Source organism: Excalfactoria chinensis, assembly GCF_039878825.1.
Source record: "Excalfactoria chinensis isolate bCotChi1 chromosome Z unlocalized genomic scaffold, bCotChi1.hap2 SUPER_Z_unloc_10, whole genome shotgun sequence".
Classification (NCBI taxonomy): Eukaryota; Metazoa; Chordata; class Aves; order Galliformes; family Phasianidae; genus Excalfactoria; species Excalfactoria chinensis.
Window position 1 is genome coordinate 119,516 of NW_027315571.1, and position 21,202 is coordinate 140,717.

Below are 21,202 nucleotides of genomic sequence, written 5' to 3' on the forward strand. Positions count from 1 at the left end.
GCTGAGACACCGGGATCATCATCCAGACCTGGGTGACAAAGAATCTTACTGGTACTTTAAAATTAAAGAAAAAAAAAAAGAAGTCACTCAAATATATATTTGAGTCCAAGTTAGCAAAAAGATTAAGGCTCAGCAATAGTTTGCATTCAGACCTTACAACAACGTAAAACCTTATTTCCTGTTACTATATGTTAGCAATCCTGGTATCACTGGTATGAAAGATGTCAAAGTCACACTTTCCAAGAGGGAAGGACCATTTGTATCATCACTAGAAATCCAGGTGCTTATCAGAATGAGTGATGTAGCTGAGGCCCATTGGCTGGTATGGCACAAATGTTTTGGGAGAAAGCAGAAGTACTGAACATACACTTGGGGAATCTCAAATGGGATGACTAGAAACAGAGCTACATGCTATGTCATACTTACTTCAAAGATTTAAAAGTATTTGCCCAAAGGGCTATTACTGTGAACTCTCATTGACAGAAAACTAAACCAAAAGCCTAAGCTATAAGTAGAAATCCAAAATAAATATAAGAATTGCAAGAAGTAAAGAGCTCAATTTAAACTTGAATGGTAAGATATTTGTCTCAACAGCAATTGATTTTTTAAGCACATGTAATAGCCACCCAGGGAGTAGCAGTAAATAAGAGTCTTCTGTTGCAGTTCACAAGCTAAGGCACACTATAAGAAGCCTACTCGCCCAAAACAGATTTTGCTTCTACCCAAAACAAATCACTTCAGATGGTTTTGCCTTTTATTCAGAGCGGTGGTTTGAGATTTTAATTATTATCTTACCCAGCACTTGATGTAGTTAATACAACAGGACATTCTTCTGTTAATTATTTCTCCTCAAATTAGAGGCAAAACTGAGCTGACACAGGTCCAAAACCTCATGTCATCCTTAATTCTGCTGCTTAAGAATCTTACTTTATTGGCACAAAGACTTTATGCATGTATCCAAAATGACCTTATTTTCCCTGGGGTTGTTTTAGTCCATTTGCTTTTTCCTTCCCCCTTCTCATTTTTTTTCCCTGTTCTGTTCATTTCCAGGCAGATGCATGCTGCAGCTTTACCAGCCTAGGTAAAATCATGGCAAGTGTTTCAACTTCTTATTCTAACAGATACCAGGCTGTTCTTAACCATACTGGTTGGCCCTTGGAAAATAAACAGATTCTGATCCCTTGCTGCTTATGTGGTACATACAACCACATTTCAACCATGGTATATATGGCACACTGGGAATGATGCAGTTGTACTGCTATCATGTTGAGGAGCCTGATGAACAATTCGTACTACTTTCAACTGTTTTAGTTCTGTCAGTGCAGCTGTTATGTCAGGTATGCTGAATTCTTCCCACACAGATGCAAGATAGAAGATGAAACTTCACAGGGAATCAAATTAGTAAGAGCTCTTGCTAACACAGATATCTCTTGGTATAACTCAAGAACTACAAAAGATTGGTGCACTGTTCAACACGGTAATGCTTTTTGCTGATACAAAGATACACATGCAATTTAAGTACTTGATTTAATGATACTACATTTATTTGTCCAGTAGGGTGTTTTGCAGACTTTTCACTGGACTTTGGAGACTAAATCAGTATGGCCACAGTAAAGTTTTTTTTCATTTTCAGAATACTGTACTATGGGTAGAGTGGATGTGGTCAGTCTGTAGCTGTTCTCTAGAAATAACTGGCCAAAAGAACAAAAACAAGTAAAATATATGTGGGTAGTGAGAAAATAAATGGAATTTACACTCATAGTTCATTGCTGTAATTGTTCTCAACATCTTCTTCCTAAGAAAATAGAAAATTCCAACCTGAAGAAACATTATTTTCAACTGTAAAAGTCTTCAGTATGCTCTACAACTTGCATATTGGCAATGAGTGCAGCTGAATGCTATGTATGACATATTTATACACCTATTGGCAGAAATATAATTCTGTATTTTTGAATTCTACGCAGACACTGACCTCATCTTCATCTATTTAGGTCTTATGCATAAACATGTAAACCTACTAAAAATACAGGAGTAGGCTAGAAGAGATGGCACTGGCAAGCTACAGATTCTATAAGCTGTGGTGAGAGGCAATGTGGGAAGAAGCTGTTGAGGATACCTGCTAATCCAGTGCCTGCAGAAGCATAGAGTGTTGGAGGAGGTAGGACAACAACTGGGTTCCTTGAATTATCCTGCCTTTCTTTCTCATCAGTGCATTTTCCTGCAGTCACTGTCATCATCATCACATGCAGCTTGTGTTCTCTATTGCTGTGAATGTATCTGGTTATGAACTTGCTCTTTGGAAACTGAGTGTGCATAGCTCTCAGAGAAACAATGAGCCACTAGAAACCCCAAACAGGCCAGGTTAGTACTTGCAAGCCATGAATAAACATGTCCTATAGGAGATAACTTGGGAATCCACAGAGCACTGAGTAATGCCAGTTTTTATGGATTACAAAGCCTTTGGTTATGCAGGATAAGTAAGCAATTGCAAGTGAAAGTTATAGCTGCTTCAACACATTAACACCAAGTGCCTATTAGGAAATAATTTCTGAGCAATAATTTCTTGGTGTTATGCATCCCTATAGCTGCAAGAGTTTCGTGTCTGTTTTTGGTAGTAAAGCTGGAGGTTGGGGACCAAAGTGGAGACCTGCTTTTGTGCAATAGCAGCAACCAATGTGCCTCCTTCTCAATATTTTCCCCTACTGGAATATAACTATTAAACAGCCTATTGATTTCTCTCTCGCCACCTTTAATACTGTGCAGCCTTTTAACTGCCATGTCTGACAGATCATTCACATCCACACATCTGATGCGGGTTCTTACTTTATCACTAGAATGTTCAAGGCACACAGTGCAGTCACCTGAACCAAAGTCTCCTTTTTTTCCAGTTCCGTCTGGGTGGATGCATTAGACAGCCCTGGGATTTCCCTGTAGGGCCACTTCTTGTTGGTGAAGACCCTCCTGCTTCTATTCATCAGGTGAATTCCATCAGTTCCCAGAAAACCTGGCTTTGCAAAGGTAGATATTCATACAGAAAGGTATCCTGTAAAAACAGAAGCCAAAACTTTGAGTCATCACACAGCCAGACATTCACCTGATCAATTCATCCTTTCCTGATTCATCTCTGACTTCCCAAACTAATTCCTCTGACTATGAAAATAGAAGAGAACACCATCTGTGCTCCTGATTCTTTTAGTAGTGTTTCAAGGGACATAGTTGTCTTGTTACGGTATAATTATGACCTACATGGAAAAATAGGAGCGGATGATCTGCAGGACTCAGGCTGATGGCCTTCTAGTGATAACGTGAATATAAACTCCTGGTAGACAGCAAGCTTCTCTAGACAAATTGTCTCATCAGGGTGAAAGAGAACAAACTAGAAAAACAGAAAAAGTCGTCGCTTGGCCTCACATCATCAAAGATGTCCATTTGTTGCTGAATGCCTGAGGTCAGTCACTGATGGCCTTGTTATCAGAAGCACTGGTCTGCAGTTCTCACTGGAGCTAAATATCGGTCCAAATTATATCTCTGTAGAAGTCAAACCTAACTTTTAGAACACAAGGAATGAAAGGTGCAGACAACTAATGAATGTCTGCAAAAAAATTATAATTCAAAATATACTGAAATCCAAGCTTGTCTCCTTCAGTCAATACAAAGATCACTTCTGAAGGCTCATAAGAGGAAAAAGATCAAGAATTGTCTTGAAAAAGCTTGTGGTTTAACTGCTCTCCACAAGTGTCAGTTTCACTGATGGTAGAGATGCTTGTTTTCTCTGACCTTACAATAAGTTGTTTTTTTACCTATTTTTTTCCTTCTTTCTTAAGGAGTAGAAAGGTGGGAAGCACAAGCAACTGTGCCATGTTTGGATTTTTGGCCTTTATGGTAACAACATCCATTGTACTGTAGGGATTTGTTTGGAGTACTCCTAGCAGTAAAAATGACATATAGATGCTTGAAAGAGTGGACACACTTTTCAGATCACGTCAGTACTAGCTGAGCTCCAAATTTCTCATGCTGTGAACATCAGCTCTAACCCTTGCATAAATATGTTGCTGCTACTTTCCAACTTCATATGCTGTCATTTGACAATGTAATGTTGTTCCTTGAATACCATTTAATTTAGGCAGTTCTAAAAGTCAGCAATACAGAGTGAAACACTACCAGCAAGACAGAGGAAACTAAATAACTCAAAAGATAATTCAGTGAATTATTTAAATATATTCAGCATCTACGGAAATGTCACATTATTCCATGAGAAATTACCATGGTGATAAGAGAAAGAGAAAAACCACTGTGTGCTATTAATTAAAATCTTATGAGGATAAACTTCAGGAAATGAACTGAAAAGGTCGGGGTGGGAAAGAAAAAAAAAAGTGGGGCAAAACAAGTCCATTTTTTTCTTTTGCTTACCTAATATCTACAAAATGCATAAAAACAGACATGGAGGAGATTATCTATCAGTCTGTAAAATAAGTGCTATACTTATAAGAGTCAAAAGCACTTATCACTACATGCAGTTTCAAATAAGGTTTCACAAAGGATCTCCCTTGATGGATTGAGCTGCTCCTATAAGAAAGGAGCATTGGTTTGCAGATATAAATTCACCTCCCTTCAAAATGAAAGCTGCTCTTGATTAACATTTTCCTGATGTGGTCTTACCTGCAGACTCAATCTGTAGGAAGGTTTGCTGTGTGACTGCTCTACTTCACTACCAACCAATGTCAATCTACCTTAGAAATGACTGAATTTCCTAACAGAGCCTGTGATCTTTATCTCTCTATATAGTCAGGACCAATGATGCTTCACCTCACTGTGCCAGGTGACAATACAGTCACATGGGTCATGTCACATTAGAAATAGGGGAAGAAAACTGCTGACCGACGATGTGGAAAGAATAGAAACTAATAAAATACTTTTCCTGCTGAAACACATTACTTTTAAGAACTGTTGTAAGAACTTGTAAGTAATATATGTTATAATATTAACTATGGGAAATACTATATTCCCTTAAAATTATGGCACAAAGCACAGTTTTACTTATGATGGCAAACTGTTGCTCATTTTAAATTGCTTGAAGCTTACATAAACTGGGGGATGTTTCTAAATTGAGTAAGGGGACACCCACCTTATTTTGACCATAGAAGATCATGACTTTACAGACAATATTTGCCATCATTATTCATAGATTCATAGAATCATTAAGGTTGGAAAAGATCAATCAGATCATCTAGTCCAGCCCTCAGTGCATCACCGCCATCCACTAACCATGACTCTCAGTGCCACATCTACATGTTTCTGGAATACCTTCGGAGTTACTGCTCCACTTCCCTGAACAGCCTACTCCAGTGTTTAACAGCTACTTCAGAGAAACAATTTTTCCTAATATCAAACCTGAATTTCCCCTGACACATGATAGCAATCTCCATTGCATCCCATAAAGGTGGGAGATTCTCCTTGGCCCTCCTCTTTCTGTTAATATATTTGTAAAAATATTCTTTATTATTTTTAACAATGGTGGCCAGATTAAGTTCTTGCTGGGCTTTTGCCTTTCTAGTTTTCCCTCTGCATACTCTGGTGACATCCTTGTACTCTACCTGACTTGCTTGACTCTTCTTCCAAAAATAGTAAAGGTGTGGGATTTTTTTCCTGGAATTTCAGTGGAAGTTCCTTGTTCATCCTCACTGGTCTTCTTCCTCACAGACTCATCTTATGGCACAAGGAGTAGCCTGCTCCTGAACCTTTAATATTTCCTTCTTGAGGAATGTCCAAACTTCTTGGATCCCACTACTTTTCAGGACTGACTCCCAAGGGACTTCCACTTTCAGATAGCTTTGGAGCACTTACTTCTGTCTCTGTCTTGGCATAAAAAATAACATCATATCCCAAACCCTTATTTTCCTTCTGGAAAAAAAAAATAAAATTAAGTCAAGTGTAAGCCACTGACGTGCCAAATAGAACAACAGGAAAATTAATTATCTCCCCTTCATACAGACCTATTCATGTATGTTCTCTCCTAGTTTTTAAGAGTCAAAGAATGTCCAAAGTTGGAATGGACCCAGAAGGATCACTGAATCCAACTGCTTATTAATTTGATCCCCATTGAGCTTGTTCAGAGATTAAGCAATTATCCAGCACTGATGTTTCCTGTCTCAGTTCCAGCCATTTTAATTTTCATGCAAGTCACAAGGAAGGGAAGCTGTTGACTTTCCTGATTAATTTTCACCCTTCATAATTTCACTACACTATTGTACCTTAATGATGTTCTACAGAACTTCCTGCTGCTTTAAGCACCATGCTCCTTTTGATAACATGGAATTAAGCCAGCTGAAGAATATCAAGTGTCTTTATTTTTGTTCAAAATTCTGAGCTTGTTAAGAACTCTTTTCCTTTTCCTTTTGTTTTTCCTTTTTCTTTTTCTTTCTTCTTCTTTTTTTTTTCTTTTTTTTTTTTTCTTTTTTCCATTTGAAGACTAATTCACCCCAGTCAGCTCAGAATATTAGTCTCAGAGCCATACATATTTTCTCACTTTTTAGTGAGGACTATGTTAATATTTCACATGAATATGATCTTTGATGTTTATACTTTCTGAAAACTTAAAACAATCCATTAATCTCTATTTCCATTAAGGTACAAATAAAGTGAACCATTTTCTAGCTTACATAAATAAAAGATTCATTTAATCAATGTAAGGTTTACTACAGTTATCACTTTTTAACTTTAATGCTGTTAGAGACACATAAAACTAAAAGTTAATTTTCATGTTTATTTATTTATTTATTTATTGTAAGCAGACCTTGCCCTGTGCTTGGAGGTGTTCAAGGACAGTTTGGATGGGGCTCTGGGCAACCGGATCTACTAATTGTGGAAGTTTGGTGGCCCTGCCAGGCAGGGGGGTTGGAACTTCATGATCCTTGAGGTCCCTTCCAACCCAGGTCATTCTGTGATTCTGTGATCTGTGACCTGGAGGAAGCACTTGAGTGAAGGAAGTGGAAGTCTGAGAGTAAGAGAATAAACATGTTTTAGTCTCCAAAGATCATTTTCATGTCCAGCATCATAAATTCTGCAAAGGCAAGTTACAAAATATTTCTTGTTTCTGCAGAAAGGAGAGAGCACAGGAAAGCTTTTCATATCTTCCACTGTATCAATACTTATTTAAGCCAATAGGGATGTTCCTTATTTTCCATTCACGAAGATATTGTAGAGAAAGATACAGTTCTTAACCTCCAATATTTCAGAATCAATTTTCCTTCTTAAAAGTTTCTGCATAACAGTGCTTCTGCTTCATTATATGGTGCATCTCTAGACATTAAAGCCTACATACATAGAAAATACATTTGTTTGTGTTGTGGTTTAACCTGGCAGGTGGCTGTGTACCTTGCCCTCTTCCCAGCTGGATGGGGGAGAAAATCAGGGCAAAAGAAACCCCAACAAATTAGAACTACTAAGAGAAAGAAAAAAATGATAGTAGTTATGACTATATCTCTCTCTATATATATATGAATCGTAGAATCAGAATTGCTCAGGTTGGAAAAGACCTTAAAGATCATCAAGTCCAACCATGACCTAACCATACTACCCTAACAACCCTCCCCTAAATTATGTCCCTGAGTACCACATCCAAACAGTTTTTAAACACATCCAGGGATGGTGACTCAACACCTCCCTGGGGGGCCTATTGCAGTGCTTAACAACCCTTTCTGTAAAGAAGTTTTTCCTCATATCCAACCTAAACTTTTCCTGGCACAACTTGAGACCATTTCCGTTCATCCTGTCACCTGTAATCAGTGAGAAGAGACCAGCCCCGCTCTCATTGTAAGCACCTTTCAGGTACTGGTAGAGAGCAATAAGGTCTCCCCTCAGCCTCCTTTTCCCCAGACTAAACAGCCCCAGTTCCTTCAGTCTCTCCTTGTAGGGCATATTCTTCAAGCCCTTCCCCAGCCTTGTTGCCCTTCTCTGGACCTGCTCCAGTACCTCCATGTCCTTTCTGTACTGAGGTGCCCAAAACTGAACACAGTACTCGAGGTGAGGCCTCACTAATGCTGAGTACAGGGGCAGGATGACTTCCCTCATCCTGCTCACCACATCATTCCTGATACAAGCCAGGATGCCACTGGCCTTCTTGGCCACCTGGGCACACTGATGACTTGTATTCAGCCCACTGTCCACCAGTTCACCAAGGTCCCTTTCCATCAGGAAGCTTTCCAGCCACTCTTCCCCAAGCCTGTACAGTTGCCTGGGGTTGTTGTGACCAAAAAAATGTATCTAACGTATCTGCTGAAGTGCACAAGCAATTGCTTACCACCCCCCAGCCAATGCCTGCTTGCCCCCTGAGCAGTGGGAGAGAGTGAGATGAACTCCCATCCCATCCAAAATTCCTTCTGCATGATATCATATATTATGGAATAAAATTATTAATTGCAATAAGAATATATTGAGGCCCTACTGAATGTCAATGAAGGTTTAGATAAAAGAGTGTTATCATCTAATCCCAGCATTTTCTATGGCTTGATAGACTTTCTCAAGTATATGAGATTTAAAAGATTGATTGTTCTTTACAAAAGGTTGACAATAACATGATGCAAAGCAGAAAAACACTTCTCAGATCTATAAAGTCTATCTCCACAGTTTGCTATAAATACTTAGATACTTCATGTTGTTCAAAAAGAATAGTGGGCCTCTTCAAATTCAATGACTTGTTTCCAATCCTACAAATTTTTTTTGCTGATAAAGAAATTCTGTTTGATGAGGGTAGTTAGTAAGCTAGGAGGTTACTAAGAGTCAGTGCACTATCTAATTAACCAAATGCAATTTTTTTAAATTCCCCTTTTAAAAGCCTTTTCTTTCTTCTTTTCTTTCAGCATCAAAAACATTGTGATTTGGATCACTTGCTTAACTCTAAGCCTTTGCAAATGATGCCAAGCAAGAAAAATTGCATGTAGCTTTTAACTGGAAAAATAATTAGTGAAATAATAGCCTACAAACTAATCTGCAAAACATTATTTGATTGATGATGTCAGTGTTCTTTGAGTACCAGCTTTTGTAAATTATAGGAAACATTACAAGTTACTAAGGAATGAATCCTCCCTACATATAATGAAAGGTAAAATTATGTGCAATCTATTCTCCCATTTTGATCCAATTTGATGTAACAGAAACTTCAGGTCACATTAAAAGTGATTTTAACACAGAAAGGAAAAATTCTGGGTTTATAACAGAGACTATTCAACAAAGTTCCACTCTGTTTTTTATCCTCCAAAGTAAGTTGATTTGTAAGCAAAATCTTACACCATGACTTTAGACTTACTAAAAAGGTAAGTGAGAAGATGTCAAAGAAGCACAGTTTATATATGACCTCCTTCTAGGAGAAGACTTGGAAAACACAGAAACAAAACATCTGAAGAAAATGTGGTAAAATACATGCACGTGAAGGAGATTTTGCCCATATGGTCTTGAACAGACATATGAAGTGCACTGTAATGAGCAAGTCAAAAGGAGATTCCTTAGACTAAAACATATATGGTTTGGTTTGGAAGAGATATTTAATATCACCTAGTTGCAACCCTTCTGCTATATGGTTGGCCTTCTGGGCTGCAAGTCCACACTGTTGTCTCATGTTGAATCTTTCATCAACCAACACCCCCAATTCTTTCTCTTCGGGGCTGTTCTGAAGCCATTCTCTGTCCAGTATGTCTCTATGCTTGGGACTACCCCAATCCAGGTGTAGAACCTTGCACGTGACATTGAACTTCATGAGGATGGCATGGATCCACCTCTCAGGCCTGTCATGGTCCCTCTGTAATGGCATCCCTTCCCTCTAGCATGTCAACTGCACCACTCAGCTTGGTGTTGTCTGCAAACTTGCTGAGGATGCACTTAATCCCACTGTCCGTGTTGCCTACAGGGATCTAAATAGCATCATCCCCAGCAATGATACCTGAGAAAATCTACTCAGCATTGGTTGCAATTTGGACACTGAGCTGTTGACCGCAACACTCTGAATGCAACTATCCAGCCAGTTACTTATCCAGTGAGTGGTCAATCCACCAGATCCATTTTTCTCCAATTTGGTGACTAGGATATCATGTGGGACAGTGCTAAATGCTTTGCCAGGTAGATAATGTCAGTTATTCTTTATTCACTGATGATGTAACTTTTCATTATCAGTTTATTTTAAAAAGTTTGTCAGTGTTTCTAGAGTTTGAAGCAAGATGTAATGAATTCAATAAGAAAATATTCATATATCTCTTAAATACATAAACTAAAATATTGTCAGTAGACTTTTTATTGGTGCCATTGACAAACATATCAGAGAAGCACAGAATCACTGATCCATGGAACTGCTTTAGTTAGAAGGGACCATAAAGATCATCTTGTTCCAAGCTGCCTGTCATATCAACTGTACCACTCAACTTGGTGCTGTCTGAAATCTTAGAGTGCAACTCTAACCCATCTCTGCGATCAAGAAAAGATGCTAAAGATTTACGTAGAGCCACTGACAGCAACCCTCTAACAGCAACCTTCCAACTAATTCCTTATTTACTGAATAGTTTACTCTTTGTACCTGTATGTCTCCAATTTAGAGATAAGGATTTGATGCGGGACCATGTCAAAAGCTTTGCATAATTCTGTGTAGACAATATGAGTTGCCCTTTCTTTGTTTACCAACGCTGTTACTGTATCATAGAGAACCTCCAGATAAATCAGGCATGCTCTGCCCTTGGTGAAGACATGCTGGCTGTGTAGGATCATCTGCTCATCCATCATATGCTTTAGGGTGTACCAGGAGGATTTGTTCCATGCTGTTCCCAGGCACAGACACACTGCTCACTGGCCTGCAGTTCACCTGGTCTTCCTTTCTCCCTTTCTTAAAAATAAGGGAGATGTTTCCTGTTTACCAGCCATTGGGGACTTTGCCTGACAGCCATGACTTTTTGAGTATGATGGAGAGTGGCTTGGCAACTACATCAGCCAGCTCCTTCGGGACCCTGGGATGTATTGTCATTAGACCCCACAGGCTTGTACAAATTCAGCCTCATGAGATGATCTCTGACTTTCTCTCAGTGAGAGGGATTTTTTTCCCCTTGGCCTCCACCTAAAGGTTGAGGGATGTGAGGTTCAAGGAAGTGAGGGACATAAGAAGCCTGACTGACAGTGAAGAGGCAAGAACTCCTTGAGCACTTATGCCTTTTTCTTTTACTGTAATCAGTATTCCCTTCTCATTTATCAGTGGAAGCACACATTCTTTAGCCTGTTTCCTCTGACCAGTATACCTGTAGAATCCCTTTTTGTTGTTTTTCACGTCTCTCACCAAGTGTGGTTCCATGTATATCTTGGTTTTCCTGATCCCATCATGTCTGGACAGTATCCCTTTATTCCCAAGCAGCACATCCTTATTACCACTGCCAGTATGTGCCCTTATTTCTCAGTTTGAGGGATAAGATAAACAACCTGAAGTTTTCATTCCTGAAGTTCAGGGTCCTGACATTTCCCCAAACCCTCCATCCTCTACATCACAAGCTCTACCAACATGGTCACTACAGACCAAACTGTGTCTAATCTTCTCCTTTTTAATAAACTCTGCCTTTGTGAGTACCAGGTACAGATTATAGTTGGTCTGTCTAATATTTGGATCAGGAAGTTATCCTTACTGGACTCCAGGAGTCCCCTAAATTACTTGCAGCCCACTGTGTTATTTTCTCAGAACATATCTGCGTGTTTGAAATCTGTCATTAATATGAGAGCCTGTGTGTGCCACACTTCTTGTAGCTAAAGCAAGAAGGCATCATCTACAGGCTTTAGCCAGGCAGCCTGTAGCAGCCCCTGACCACCCGATGTACTTGTTGGTCTGATCACTCATTGTAACCCACCAGCTTGTGTGAATCATCCCACTGTATTTCTGTGTCAACCATTAACACTAACGCATATCCTAAAAGTATGAATGAAGGATATTCATTCAAATCCTGAGTCAAGAGTGTTCCTGCATTATACAGCTTGTACAACTGAGAGCAGTCAGGCCTAAATTAGGTGTTTTGGTTACATTTATCAGTGTAAGCAGAGTGAATGCTGTATGACATTTCATCTTACATTTTGAATTTACAAGGGCTCTCTTTCTCATGTAAATAAAAGCAAAAGATCTACTACATGTTTACTTTTAGAAGATGCAGCAACAAGAAGTCCCCTCTGCCTGTATTTCTGCATGTATAAAATGTGTAGGACCTCCATGAGATTTTGTTGAACTTGGCTGACAGGATGAAAAGGAGAGCATCATAGAAGCAGACTGTGCTGCTGCAAAGAGCATAGATCTTCCCAAATTTTTGAAGTTATTTAAACACCTAGAGACTGAGGTCAATGTGTGAGGAATATCCAGAGGCACTGAGTCTTAATATCAGCTCCCCATGAAACCAACTTACAAAACAGCTCTTTAAAATCTTAACTGCAGACAGTAAATATGCCCATTCAGAGGGTAATAATGAAATTAGAGTTTATCTTCCTCTATTTGTATAAAATGCAAAATGACTTGTTACAAACTTTCAGGAAAAAAGTTTTGTAACCGTGTACAATAATCCACATATGACCAACAGTAGGAAACCCAGCACCACCAAAGTAACATAATAAAACATCCAAATACACAGGGCTTTACTTAAGTATTTATAGGAGAATATTGCAAACTATATCAACACAACTCAACAAGAGAAAGGTTTTATCTTTAATTTTTTTTCTAACTATTCTAGGGTCATTTCAAAGTTAGGTCTAGTGTGCTTCCAGCTTGGAAGTACTTACAGGAAGAAAAAGAGCATTTGGAAATTACTCCAGCGTCGATTCCCACAGGATTTCTGTGTTTTGTTGTTTTGTTTTTTTTTTTCTCATGAGAATTCTGAGTTCTCATCTTTGTGTCTTATTTATTCCTTGCTGTTTATAATACTGGAGTTACTCATAGAAAAATATATGCTTTTTTTTGCTCTTAGGTTACTGCAAGAGAACTATACAGTGTAAATGTGTCTATTACATAGTATTCCAAAATCAGCGAGACAGCTCAGAATATAAATAGAGTTACTCACATGGGATAAATGAACTTGGCAGAATCAGGTGCTGTAAAACTAATTGGAGAGGAGTAGGATAAGTGCCAAGTATAAGTTCACTTACAGGACAAGATTTCCAATAGCCTTGAGTTCCGAAGGGAGCTTGTTATATTCAGATTGGGACTAAAAAGTACTGGATGGTCTTGAATAACCTATTTCATATTGATTATATAAGTCAGAAGGGAAAGATAATGGATTTTCTCAAATGCCATGCAGCTCTGGATAACAAGATTATTGAAACACCAGCCACAGTCACATAAAAACCAAACCAGCACGAGCAAAGTGATGCCTGCCTTCATATGCTTATCAAACAAAAGGTATCTTTCTAAGAAGATAAATGGCATAGGAAAATCATAAATTGAAAATAAATAAAATGGTCACTTAGCATAAGTATTGCAGTTGATATTATCCTTGAGTGCTTAAAGAACCAACTTTCGTACAGCTTCTCAGCTTCTTCTTTGTGCCACTAAGACTCCCTGGAGGAAGCTTGGGCCAGAATTTGGAGGTTAGTATCTAAAAAAATGTAGCACAAACACATATATAAACATTTGTACTTCACATAAACATTTATACTAGTGTGAGTAATTAATGAACAGCATTACAGTGGTAGGCTTTGAAGTTTATCAGTTAGATTAAGTAACTATGGTCACAGAATTTTCAAAAAACTAATCACCTACATTTTTGTCCATCTGCTATTCCCTCCTGGGATTCAAGATTCACACAGAAGTATGACAAACTAGAAATTCATCTTACTCTTGTCTTTAATGCATAAATTATCAAAGTTAATATACTGATCTCAATTAATTGTTTTAAAATCTGTTTTTATTATAGCACATATAAACTTTAAAAGAACGAGAAAATCAAGCAACATATTAGATAAAAATAAAGCAGGACTGGAAGAGTACCAGACCTACCTGTTCTCTCCTAAACCAAACTCAAATTGTTATTTTGGGTATTAAAGTAACATATAAGCCAGTAGTTAAACTGGAATTTCTGTGATTACAGGTCAGATGCATGCCTCAGGTGCAGCTGAGAAGGAAGAGATAGCACAGCTAGTTCCTCAACCTGAAATATATATCTTGTATGTCAGTGATCTTAATGTGCATGATTATAGACTCATAATATTAGATATTAGAAGGTTAGTACATCTCTGGATTAAAATCTCACTTTTGAAAAGCACTGAAGATCTAGAAGTTGGAGGTCTTTTCCTAAATCATGATAAGGCTTCTTTCTAATGAAGAAATAGATTAAACTCGTTAGCACTTTCCATCCTGATGTAGTCAAAGTATAAAAGTTCTCCATTTAGTCCAAATCCGGCAGCTTTATCCATCCAGTACTCCAGAAGAAAAGGATTCCAGTCTCTTTTCATTTGCCCTGTATCCCCTCAACACTTGTCAGCTTTCTGTAGTCATCTCAGTCAGTCCCAAAATGAAGGAAACTTCAGGAAACTGTTTATTGTGACATAAAAAATAAATAAATAAATAAATGTAAGTGTTCTAACAGTTCTAGCTGCTACATGGTTTGATGCAAATACAAAATAGAACACAAATACAATGTGGAGATTTTGTAGTTTCTAAATCAGGTATCAAGGCCAGGATGTCTTCCTGGCTGAAGTAAACTATCTGTAAGTTTTCCAGTTCATGAGGTAGGATTTGGTCATATTTATCCAATAATGAATAGCAAAACCAGTCCATGATGATTCCATATTTGTCAGTGGATTCTGATGTACATTTACTCTGAGATTCTTATGGCCCCTCCTTTGTGTGAGAAGACACAAAATAGAAAAGGAAGGCAAAACAATATTATTTTAGTATAAAATCATATTATTTTAAAATATTTTTTTTAAATAGTATTTCTTTAAGAGCATTCAAAACAAATTATACATAACACACTTGCTCAACACACAGCAAACAATGCCCAGCCTGTCCCCAAGTAGTATCAGTGCCCACTCCCACCACCAAGCCTCAGCAAACTCCCTCCACTTTTATTATTAAGCACAGTGCCACATGGGATGGAGCATCTCTTTAGCCAGACTGGGTCAGCAATGACAATCAGAAAAGTTCTTGACTTTACGTAAGCACTGTTCAGCAACAACTAAACTATCATTGTTATCAACATTATTCTCGGGACAAGGAACTCAAATTTTTCTATTATTTATTTATTTATTTATTTTCGTAGAAAAGAGAGAACGTAAAGGAACTTTATTCTGTTTTCTTCTGAAAAATATGGCTTGATATCTCAAGGTGCTTTTTCACCAGATAAAATCTTAATATAGTATATAGATCCAAAGCAGCAGATTTAGTTGATTTTATAATATTACTATTCTTTTGCCAATATCATACATACGTATGTTGGATGAAATCAGTTTTTTACTGATTTCTGCCTTAAAAAGTACTAGACAGATAAAGAAAAGACCAAACACTATAATACTTGCAAGCAAGAATTTACTGTGTAACATTCATCTCATGTAAACTCCTTTTCCCTTTATCCACTGGTGGCCAGTTTATAAGACATTATCACAACTTGCTGACTTAAATATCCTTGACACTGCCTAAGTATGACAAGAATTATGTTTAATTAGATGCACAGCCCCAACTATTTTCTCCACATTATGTAGAACAGAAATACTTAGCATCATAGTAGCTTTCAGTTCCAGAGGAACAAATCCACATCTACAGATAATATTGGAAATCACAGTCTTTCAACAAGCAGGTTGAAGCTGCTTTTCTGTTCACTCTCCTAAGAGCAAATATCTGTTAATATTTAAAATTTCAAAATTATCAAAGATTTATTGGCTGAAGGAAGAACGACTCCAAAGCTTGATGCTTACAGTATTACCTAGGAGTCACGGCTTCAGTCCCAACACCGATAAATAAATCAAGATTTTATAGCAGGCAGAAATAGGTTAAGAAAAGAAAGTGACAGCCATTTTTCTGAACATATTGTAATTTATTGTGTTATGAACCTCTTCCAGGTGGTAGGAGACTGGTTTAAAACCCAGGAGAGACAGAAGAGATCTCAAGTCAGGGCACCTGCATACCAATGAATATAATAATATTCACAGTATCCACAGGAAGAGGCAAGGATCATTCTGCTACTATGGTGGTTTTGTTCCTTCAGAATATTTATGCCCTTTGTAAGAAAGCACCTGGATAACTTGGAGAAACATTACCCCATTAAAAACCCTAAAAAATGTTATTCACACAACCCTGTAGCATACATAGATAATTTACACATAAATTTTATTTATATAGGTGTTTATATTTTACATTTTTACATAAATAGTAAGATTTTTTTATTTTTTTTAAAGTGATGTCCTGAGACAAGCATTCAAGATGGGAAAATTCAACAGAAGAGCTGCAGTTGAAAACAAGTGTTGAAAATGAGCAAATCAGAATGAAGGTGAGGGAAGAAGCGACGGATGGGTTGTGGGGAGGAAGGGAGAAAGGGCAAATCTTTTTGACAACAGAGAGCACTGCAGCTCTGAGTGTATTCAGTGCTGGGTTCAGTCTGTTCTGCCTTGGTCTTCACAGAGTGGTATACAGTTCTGCTTGAAAACATACAAACAAAAGTAACGTTTCTCTTCTAGAATTCAAAATGCTATACAAAGAAAAGTCAAAGTCTATCCAAGGGCCAGGAACCTACTGGCCAGATTAATCCAATAATTTGACTGAAATTTGAAGTGTCCATACGTACTTTTGCAAAGAACACAAAATACTTGATCTGCTTTTCACAGAAGCACAGAATTGTAGGGATTGAAAGGGATCTCTAGAAATCATCAAGCCCAATCCATCTGCTTATGCAGGTTTCCTACAGCAGGTTGTGCAATTATCTTTCTCTGTTAGATATTTTGCAATTACTGGAGACAGTGGTGAATATATATGATCATCTTCAATTTATTTTTCATGTGAGCAGATAAGTAGCTGTGTTTATGCACTCAAATATCATGCACGGTGTGCCGTGCTCTGAATGAAAAAGGAAACTAGATTGAAACACATTTGCATTCTCCAGCACCAGACATAATATATTAAATTTGTGTCATACAATGCATAAATGAGTATCTGTTACATCAAAAATAAAGATGGCCAGGCCTACAAATGCTAGAGATCTGTCTATATGAGTGTGCAGTAAGAACCAAGGGCCAGACTACCTAGCTTGTAACACTTGTTGGATTTCTAAAAACGTGGTATTTTAAGAAGTGTTACAGAAATATCATTATCAAGAGCCCAAACTGGATGTGTCTCTTTCTGTAAAAGAAGTAAACAGTCATCTTTCCCTAGATACAGAATTTCTGTTTTGAAACCAGGCACAGAACATGCCAATGAAGCATCCTCTGAGGGCAATTTGAAGCTACAGCAATTGCCAGCTATTTGGGGAGTAGTACTCCCAAAACAATGAACATATGCTTCAGTGAGAGAACAGTACAATATCCTGTGAGTTAGGAAACAGGATCACATTTTACGAAAAAAAGCACCTGAGAACAATTATTATAAAAACAGTATATTCTGTGTTGGAAGTGACACACAAGGATTACAGGATTACAGAATTGTAGAGTTGGAAGGGACCTTCAGAGATTGAATCCAAGCCCCCTGCAAAGCAGGCTCCCTACAATAGGTCACGTAGCTGAGCAGATCTTGAATATCACAAGGGAAGGAGACTCCACAACCTCCCTGGGCAGCCCATTCCAGGATCATGCATTCCAACTCCTGGTTCCAGAAAGAAGAGCACAGAATCCAATTCCTATGCCTGAGGGTGGCATCCAAACCCACCTCGAACTGCAGCAGCTTGGAGCTGTGAGCACAGCCCTTGGGCAATCTGCTCCATGCCTACTGCCCTCTGGTGAAGAAGTTCTTCCTAGCTCCTAACCTGTCCTTCCCCTGACACAGCTCCCTGTGGATATTTTCCCTACACCTGGGGATATACACTGTGCTACACAACTGAAGCCTTTGAAAATGTTCTGATTACATTCAATCAAACAATCAAAAGCAAAATAAATAAATAAATAAACATAATACAAATGTGTGCATAATATACCACATATTACATAATATTTATGTAATTTAATAATAAAATATGAAATACTAAGTAGAATAAGCAGGTTATATTTGAACATACATAGGCATATATGTGGTGTATGTATTTCAGGTTTCATTGTTGAGCCTTAAAATTTGTCTTGACTTCTAGTTCCCAAGATCTTCCCTTACCACAATATACCAGTAAGATAAAGTTTTGTTTCTGCTTTGTCTAAAGACTAGACATTTCTTTTCTTTTTCTGCATGTGGGATTCACCATAATTTTTATTCATTATGCTCGTTTTCAGTGATCTTCAGTAGTCTCAATGATTTATCACATATAATGTGCTCTATTTCTTCAACATCTTTGCAAATAGATGCCATTTCTTACTTCTTCTGGTAATATACTTTTTTTATAACAATATGCTGTAGCTCCTTGATACTCAGTTGTAATTACCAAAGTAATAGCTAATGCTGGAATATTCGATATTTCTTGAAGACTGCTAACTGAACAAGGAAAAGCTTTATATTAAAGGTGCCAGATTGTTGACTTCTGTTGACTATTAAACATTAAAATGAATCTCCTCACCAAAAATAAATAAATAAATAAACAGATTCACACCAAGATAATTGTTCTTAAAATAATTAGTAATGTTTTGTAAGTAATCTCCTTAGCAACACTGATTTTGATGAGTTTGAATTCAACAAAGTGTTGACATTCACACTGAAGACTCTTAAATCAGGTATTCCAGGGGCATGATATGAAACACTTCAAGCAGTTAAAAAATTCCATTATCCTTGAGAAATCTATAGTAATTGATACTCGGATCCCTACACTTCTACCTCCCAGTGTTTTATTAGGGATTTTGACAACACAATTTTATAATATACACTTGAAATAAAATGTCTTGGAGTGATTAATTGAATTAATCTCCTCTACCATTATTCCCAGAGGGAAGGTCATCCATACTTCAAGATCTTCTTTGGATGTTTGCCGAAATACTGCTATGCTTATAAACTCCTACACTTTGATTTTTATAGGAAAGAAAATTCTTTTTGTTTAGATATTGAGTAGCTAACAGTGTAGAAACCATGGAATAATTGAGAATTGTATAATACACTGTGAAGGACTTTTCCAAGGCATAGTGCCTCAGGAGACACACTTGACAAGACTGGGCTGAAAGCACCACACACAAGTGGGGAAAAAAAATCCCTTAGATTTCTATGTGTCTGGGGTACATAACCATAAAAGAATAAATATGTTCAGAAGATCTGGGTTCAAAATGAAAGTACAGAAGGTGAAATCGGGCAGTGCTTATGCCTTCAGAGAAATGCCTTCCCAGACAAACCTAATGCATGTAGGAAGAGGAAGCATTTTTGTTTTGTTTTGTTTCTCTCATTTTTTGTTATATTATAGAAGTCTTATGAGGAACAATAGAGGGAAGTGGAATTGTTCTGTCTGGAAAAGAGGAGGACAAGGGAAGACTTTTTCACTCTCTACAACTACCTGGAGGAGGTGGTAGTGATGTGGAGGTCAGCCTATTCTCCCAGGAAATTAGTGATATAATGAGAGGTAATGCCCTCCGGTTGCGCCAGGGAAATTCAGGTTGGATATTAGGAAAAATTTCTTCTCTGATAGAGTGGTGAAGCATTGGAACAAGCTGCCCAGGGAGGTGGTGCACTTAGCATCCATGGAGGTGTTCAATATCATGTATATACGGTACTGTGGAACATAGTTTTGTAGGCATGGTTGCAATGGGCTGAGGGTTGTACTAGATGATTTCAGAGGTCTTTTCCAACCTTGGTGATTCCATGATTCCATGAAAAAATATGGTAAATATTATCGGTAGGTTCATGAACATCTATGATCAGAAGACATATGTCCCATTACACACTTTAGGATTATCCCCTCAGGTTATGTAAGCTTTAAAAGTTTCTGAAATACGGAAGTCATACAAAATCTATAATTAAAATTTCATTATCTCCATCTTAGGGCATTTGTGGGAAAGGCTGTTTGCAGCAAATTGTTTGTTCCTTATAGTATTTTGCTTTCTGTCACTGAGCAAAGAACCTGTTTTCTCTGCAGCATCTTTGAGCACACATAAACTTTCTGACTTTTCATATACTGAGATGTACACTGTCAACATGGTAAGCATGATCTGGAAATTGTCTAAATATTAATAAATTCCTGATTTGTAAAACCATACAATTTGGTATCTGATTATAAATCTAATCAACTTAATCAATTTAACTTTTAAAAATTTTGGATGTTATTTCTACAAAGTTCCCCTCCCCCCCAAAATTTGCTATGTTATAATTAAATAAAAACAGAATCAAGTACATTGTTTTAAACAGGGAGCAAGTGAAAATGCATAAACATGCAACTGATAGCAGAGAAAAAAAATAGCAGCCAAGTGGAAAAAACATCTGTCTTAAAGTGAAATCAGAACTTCCAAAAAAGTGCTGCTTTTTTGTCTAGACCTAAGATGATACAAAACACAAATAATATCCTGACTTCAGGTGTGATAGAGTTAGTTTTCTTCCTGATGACTGGTATGGTTCTGTCTTTCAGAGTGAAGATAAGAACAGTATCAACTACTATGATGTTGTGCTCTCTCTTGCTCTAAACTTGCACCTTTGACCTGGCCATTATGCCCAAGCCACACTCAGAGCTGGTAACACTTCCTTACAAAGAGAGATAATGACCACAAATCTGTCTCAGAATGGGGATGCTGAGGGAACTGATAGCAAACACCCGAGGTCCAATTTAGCATGCACTAAATAATATGACTGTGGGCCAATCATTTTATTCATGAATGGTGAGCAACTCAAGAGCCCCTTGAGCTCTTCTGAACAGCAGTGGGCTGCATGACAAGATGTCCCCATGAGAAGGGACACCTCTCAATGTCATTCTTGTGCAGAGATTCTTCTTGTCCTGACATCAAGATGTCTGGCTGATATAAATTGCTGGTAAGTAACTAATAGTTTGTCTTAATCTATTTTTGAATTCCTAAGGTAATTTCTTGGACTGATTGTGCATATATGATCCCTTAGAGATAAGCTCTTGACTAAATCTGGGACTAGCAGATCCATCAGTACCTAGGCTCCTTA